The sequence below is a fragment of the Malania oleifera genome, chromosome 7 (assembly GCF_029873635.1).
Source record: "Malania oleifera isolate guangnan ecotype guangnan chromosome 7, ASM2987363v1, whole genome shotgun sequence".
NCBI lineage: Eukaryota > Viridiplantae > Streptophyta > Magnoliopsida > Santalales > Ximeniaceae > Malania > Malania oleifera.
The window spans coordinates 11618686-11626508 of NC_080423.1; positions in this window are offsets into that span (position 1 = coordinate 11618686).

Sequence of the window (7823 nt, forward strand, 5' to 3'; positions counted from 1 at the left end):
GCCTCAACTCACCCCATTACTTTACCATTTTTCAGGTGAGATAGCTAGGCGAACAGATCAGGATCGCAGATAGAGAGTGTTCTTGATTACCCTGGTTGTAGGGTGAGTTACGACGGAGTTTTGTATTTTGGGGTAGATGATTCTGGAGGGAATTGTTTTATCTGGTTATGGTCTGTATGTACTGAATTCTAGTATTGTATATATATGTATATGTGGTTATGTGATTTATGTTTCCTGCTGCATAGGGGTGCCCGTTATATTTCAGATATTCGAGTAATTTGTTATTTTATATATATATATATATATATATATATATATAATGGTGAAAATTTTGAGGACGTTACAACTATCATATTTTCTTTTCTACCCACTTCTTTCCAAACCATCTTATCTCCCTCCTTCCTCATACCTACGTTCCTTTTATCCTTAGGCTTAACCCCAAATCGGCATACTACTTTAGTGTGACCTTGCCTACAACATTTACTACAATAGAAACCCCTCTTCTCATATATTACCCTTTCCCAATTCTGCTTTTGTCCTACCACCAACGGAAAACCCTCAATAGGATCCTTCTGCAAGTCCACTTCAACACATAATCTCGCACCAATGGCTCGTGTTCTATATAATGTGACATTATTCATCCCCAAGAATCTACCAAATCTTGTGGCCAAGCTCTGCAAACAGTTCATTTTATATAAATGTAAAGGTAGACTTGATAGGAAAATCCACTAAGGTGCGATCGATGGCTCCTTGTTTACATCAAAATCCACAGACAAGTTAAAAATCCAAAATTGGCATCCTGCCACCCATCTTCCTTCTCGTGCCCATGCATGAATGTAATCCTTTTCGTTTACCAAATGCAACAGAACATAATAGTTGTCCATAAAACTTATCATTGGGACGTCAGAGAGACCCCAGGTTTGGATAATATGCCTCAGAAGGATATCAATAGATGGCCTTGCAGAAAGAAATTTAAGCACCAACGCAAACTTCAGATCCTCAGCAGCCTTTTCCATCTCCACATCCGAGAAAACAAAACCTAATTCCCCATTAATTAGTTTCGGTTTCCTCAATGGGATTTTGAATTTTGAAGATGGAATTGGCCTCTTCAAGGCTTCTGCAAACGATTTTCTCCCAGCGAGACCTTCCCCCTTTTCGACCTTATTATCCCTCGAACCACTCCCCGCAACCCGTAAACTAGTGTCGACACCTCCCCTCAACCCTCCAGTAATAGCTACCATAGACGGCGGTCATGTCTATCAGCTACTTGTTTTCCATATTGAACACCGAAAAAAAAAAAAACCAAAATAAAATAAAATAATCAATAAAAACCAAACCTGCGGTAGACCTACGTCTTCTGTCATCGAATGTCGTTGACGTAGGTTCATCGACACCACTTCATCATTGTCTCAGTCTTAGATTCTCGCAGCCCAACTCATTGCCAATGCTGGAGACGAAGCTGCTGCTACTCTTCGACGAGTACCGCTACCACTGCAACCTGCGGCGGAGATGGCAACACAAAGATGCTGAGGATGACTAGTTCTTTGAAGCGACGGAGATGGCGGCGCTGGTGAAGACCTCCTCCTTTCCACTGCATAAGAAATCCCAACTCCACCAATGGCCGCCAACAGCCAACGGTGACTCCCCACGCCTTCAGGGGCGACGGAAGAACCTCGCCGAAGTTAGAGCTGTAACACCATCGTCTCTCATCGCGACGGCGACAAGAGTTTCACAAAACCTCAGTCTGAGAAACCCCCAAACACCTTCTGGGGTGACGGATCCAAGAGAAACCAGAGAAGTCGGAACCTCTCGGCGTCAGGGGCGACGGAATAGCAGGGGCGCTCCAAACGCCGTCAGGGGCAACAATAGGGGCGCTCCAAACACCATCGTCACCAACTCCGTCGTTGTCTTCCCTCGCAACGGCGGCTAGGGTTTCACAGAGCACCTCTGGAAGACTCGCTCACTTCATGATGCTTTCTCGCCGGCATGCGTTCCACTCAGAATATGAGTCACATCCCCAACATATTATGACAATGGATAATATTTTGAAGTGCTATGGATAATATTTTGGAGTGCACATATTCCTTAAAGGCATTGGTATCCAATATCTAAAGTAACTCACACTAGCTCTACATGTACTGGAGGGATATTAAAATCAAATAACTGTAGAAAAGTCTACGATCAAGGGTAAGAATTAAAAATGTGAGGGTCAAAGAGGAAATTAGATAAGAATATCTAATCACACTTTTGGCCTTTTATGTTTTTCTCCTTATAAACTCTCACTAAAACTTAACCATTAGAGGGTTATCATTGAGCTAAGATTTTAGTGAGCTTGACTTTGTTCTGCAAAAAAGATACACGATTATGCTCACATATTGTAGTGTGAACACTTGACTAGAAAATTGCTTTAACAGTTTGGAACGTGCCATTTGTGGCAACGCAAAAAATTTGCCATGGCCCTCGTTGGATAATAAATGGAAGGTAGTTTGGGATGCGAATTAGAGCATGTCTTGGGTTCTCTCTTCATGGGGGACCCCCAATAGGAAGAATGACATACGTCTCAGGTACTTTCATAATATGCCTTTCCCATACAACAACAATTTTAAACCATGTATGCAAGACCAAGTGAATTTTTGATAAAGAACACGTAAGTGCTGCTAATGGCCAACACTTTCGTGCATGAGAAAAGTAGCAAGGTTGCAACAGTATCACAAGGCAAAGAGAAGGTCGCTGAGACCCAGGGAAGTTCATCCCTCCTAGCTAGAATATCAAGGAAGGTATAGGTCAGATAAGTAGCTTGTGCAAGAAGGGAGAAGAGTGGAGATCAGACAGTGTATCCAGAAGAGCGCCAAAGGCAACCAAAAGAACCCAACCATACATTGTAGAGCAGAAGCGAAAGATTGGCAAAATGCCATTTCCAAAAGACATAATGGACAGATCAATATCCGTGGCATTCTAGCTATAGAGTTTTTATATGTATAACACGGACCTTGTGTATTTCTTGAAAACGTTTTAGGCTTTAATGGTGCTGCACTGGGCATGCATCGGATGCAACCATGTGCGGCCTTTTCTACAATCCAGAAGAAATTAGCCTAAAGGTGGCACTCAAACTTAAAGCCAATATCAATTATATGTATATTACAAAGCATTTAGTCCCCCACTTTTTGGGTCACTGTGTGAGCAGTCATCACACGAGGAAGACATTTTTAAGCTTCATGAAAATCCATATTTATTTGAGAGGGTACCTTAAGTGATAGTAGTGTTGCTGTGTTGGTTAACCTCCTTTAAGTTTAATTTTGAACTTTTAAAGAAGTTGTAAGAGATTTAAGGGAGTCGTTAGAAGAAAAAAAAAAAAAAAAATGCAAAAATGCAACAACAGTGGAAGTCCAATGAGTTTAGAAGAAAATCAAGCATGAAGAAGAGAAAGAAAAGGTTGGAGATAATCAAAGTCCAACTCAAAATGAGAAAGGAAGCATGCAATTTGATTTATTTCATTTTCCAACTTTTAAAAGACCTTGAACTAAAGTATATGAGAATGGAAACTGGTAGTGTGCATTTTGATTATTGCAACCCAAAGCTTTGACCATTATCCTAGGCCTATTTAGTGATAGTTTTGACATATTATTGGCTAAACATGTGTGTTAGAAATTAGGGACTTCGGAAAATTGATGGAAAAGGTTCTAGAGTCGTGTGAATTAAAAAAACGAGATTAGCGTTGCTGCGCCCTTCCATAAAGGTTCAATTTAGTGCTTGCTACCACATTGGATTAATTTGTATGTGCATGGAGTAGCCACAACTAGTGAAAGTGGATTAGGGGTGATTCTAATTGCTCCAAGTCAAACCACTAGGGAGCTAGTACTTAATGCAATTAGGGGTGTGCAATTGTTCGGTTTTATTGGCTTAGCTAAAAAAGCAATAGAAAGAGATTTTTTTTTTCTTTTGCAACTCAAATGTGCAGACAACTAACCAAGCTTTTTGCATTTAATCGAAATCGAACCAAACAAAATGATTTGGTCAATAATTAAAAAATCACATTGACTCACTCTAAATCACTCTAAAAATGAGTAGCGCAAAGGTTATCCCAAGTATAGGAGTTCCGTTGTGTAATAATTAGCTCAAAGGCCATATCGTCTTCTCAGGGAATGTAAATTAATTCCAAACTTGTGTTAAAACAAAAAGAAGATAAGAAAACAAATTTTACTAAACATAGTTTAGATTCGATTTCTGAGATTTTTGAGAATTTGTCACGAAATTAAAACGAAATAAAACCTAAACTACAAACATTAATATTTTTCACGCAATGATTCATCCACACTATAAGATAAACGATAGCAAAATTAAATGCCGAATACAATCCTACGTTTAAATATTTAGACAGGAAATAGATCCTACGTTTGAAATTTCGGAAAAAAATCCACGGACGAAAACTTTATTACTCAACTTAAGCATTCAACCATAAAATCTGCAATTAAACACCAACTCAAAAATTAAATTTAACTCAATCAATAACTTAAACAAAAATTAAACTTAATCCAACAATAGTTCCATCGAAAATGAACTTGACTCTTTAACAACTTAAATAATAAACTAAAACACAATAATAACTAAGATAACTTTAGATAAATAGAATCCAACAAATATTCAAATTCTAGAGAAAGATTTTGCAAAGAACATATCGAACTTAACAATGAAAAATAATCCAAACCAAAGTTCATTCCAACATTGACATTAAACAAAAAGAAAAGACAAACTAAATTTAATAGTATAAATAACCCCAAACAGAATTTGAAATTCCACTAGAGACTTCAAATAAAATGAAAACGAGAGAGAGAGAGAGAGAGAGAGAGAGAATAGCCGTGAGAGAGAGAACCCAAGCTGCTGCTGCCCGAGTTTGCTGCTCGAACACTGCTACCCCCAACCCTATTGTGCGATACTGGAACTCCACAAGAAAAAGCTAAACGTTAACCCTACTCTCAAAATCTCCTTTATTTTATATGTATATTCAGCTGCCCCCAATTATCATGCACGCCCAGCGCATCCTCTGTGCATACATCTCCCACGTGATCACATCAAGCAATCCGAGCCCCACTTTGCTGCTAGTTGCTTATTCACGACCCAGTGCATAACCCACGGTTCCCAAGTCCAGCTCTTCCGTTCAAATCCCCCAGCGCATGGCCTTTGTCTCGGCTGCCAGCCCACGCCCATCCTCCACGCATGCTTCCTCAATTGCTACCATCTACCCATGGTTAGCGTGGTCTTGTCAAGCCCATATTTTTCTTTAATGCATGCACACAACCTAGTTTTTGATTTCACGTACACACATGCATGGCAGACCTCTTCTTCACAAGGTCGGCCTTTAACTCCTTGCGCATGGCCTCTTTACATGCTCAAGCTCATGCATGCATGCACCTGTCTCTTCAATTTTATACACGCACAAGGCTTCAAACAAATGCTTGCATATGGTCATGTGCATGATTCACGTACATTTTTAATTTCGACTTTAATTTTTAAAAATTATCATACAATAATAAAACATGAATATCCATAAATTTTCGACAAAATAAGATAATTATCTTAAAATTATCAAATGAGCTCAATATTAAAATATGAGACATAATCATATATTTAAGTGAAATTGTAATATTTAATTAACAATTTTAAATGCCTAATTACGTAACTTTGACACGCTAACAAAACTCAAAAAACAATGATCTCTTTACCACATTCCAAATCTCAAATGCTTTGACTGTACTCCTCATTCATTTGGTAATAGTTTTGACATATTAAGTAGTTAAACAATTGCTTTAGAAACTAGAGAACTAAAAAAAGTTAATGAAATGGGATCTAACTATCGATAAGCTAACTTGGTACTAAAAAATATCAATTTTCTCTTGTCATAAAGGTGCAAGTCCTTGTTGATTTTGTAGCCAAATATACTATCCCGGAAGTAGAAGAGAATGTTAATCAACTAGTATAAAATTTATATGTAAAGGGGCAGCCATGCCTAGCATAGGTGAATTAGGGGTGATTCTAGTAGCATCAGAGCAAAGCTCTAAGGAGCTAGCACTTCAATGCAACTAGGGGTGATTAATCAGTTGCTTTGGCTGTTTAAGCGAAAAAATCAACGACATTGAACTTTTTTGTTCTCCTCAAACATAAGTTGAACATAACAAATGAGTGGGTTCAATTAGTATAAGATCATTTTTTTTTTAATTCCTAAGTCTTCTTTGGTTCTAAGGAAGGTTCATATGAAATATCATCAACCTTTTTGTTAATTCTATATATGTTACTTGATGTTTTTGTATAGGCTCAGATGTTTTAATTGTTGTTAATATTGGACTATTGTTTACATTAGTCTTGTTAGCCTTGGTGGCTACATCATCATGTTTATTGTGTTTTGATGATATTAATCTATTTGTGATCCCTAGTGTTCTCATATCTTTGCAGATTATGTTTAGTATATATACAAGTGACACATTCACTAAGTATTGGATCAAAGGTAAAGATTGGATAGAGTTGACGTCGGGTAGGAAAGATCAAAAGGACACTCACTCGGAAAGGACTCAAGCACAACCAAAGGAAGCTTTATGTTGAATTTTATTTAATATGGGTTGTGTGAGGTAGGAACATTGTGTAACTCTTGTGATTTTATTTCATACATGATTTCTGAGAAAGAGTTGAGCAAATGCACACACATACTAGGACACATGAGTTTATAGGATTTCACAAAGTCACAAACTTAGCATACATAGTTTTCAAAGTTAAATTAAAGAGTTTGTCAAAAGAATCCTAAACTCAAAATATATTTCCCACAACTTTCATGTTGATGAATTTTTCTAATTCGGCGAACTCATCAATGATTAGGTGCAATTCATCGACAATTTCAGGTAGAATGTTAACAATTGCTAGTAGAGTGTTACAAGTCAACGAATGGGGGCTACTAGTCGATGAGTGGAGGTCAATAATCGACGATGTGCATCGTGAACAGCGCATGAATGGCTAGAAAATGACTAGTTTCTTTTGGGATTTGCTCCCAATAGTCCAATAACGGCTAGCTCGTGTTTTTGACTATAAACACAAGTCCATAGACTTGTTTAGTGTGGTTTTTGATCATTCTTAGTGAAAAACATCTTTGATTACAAAACCTAAGCACTTTGCATATTAGTTCTTCATTACAAGTGCTCATTCTCTCTTACTCTCCAATCTTGTCTGATTCATTACTTGAGAGAATTGTGTGAGGTTTGAATTGTAATTGATTTTAGCTCATTTGAGGAGTATTTCTTTATAAATCATCTTCTTGTTGTAAAGGTTCCTTGTGAACCGTTCGGTGAAGGTTCTTTGTAAACTGAAGTGAAGGTTCTTGGTGAGCGTGGTAGGGATTTGTTCCCAAGTTGTAAGGCTTCTTTACCGGTGAATGAGTATCCTTAGTGGATTATGGAATCCTTCACTTGGTGCTAAGGCATGGACGTAGGCTTGGTGCCGAACCGTGTAAAAATCTTGGTGTTGATATTTCTCTACCCTACTCTTTATTATTTGTCCTGTGCTTGATTTACTTTACCTATATTGTGATATAATTGCTTGAATCCTTCCAAGTATTTTGTTTTGTAGAGAAAATTTCAAATACATGAAAAGAGTCCATTCAGCCCCCCTTTGACTTTATATACTCCCAGGTGGGACGTTTAGCAAGTCTGTCATCAATTATTATTATTTTCTTGATGTTTTAGGATCATGTTTATTGCTTTCACTATTTACTTGTATGTGTATGTGCCCTTATTATCATTATTGGTTCAAATAACCCTGCAATGATTCAACTGAATAAAAAC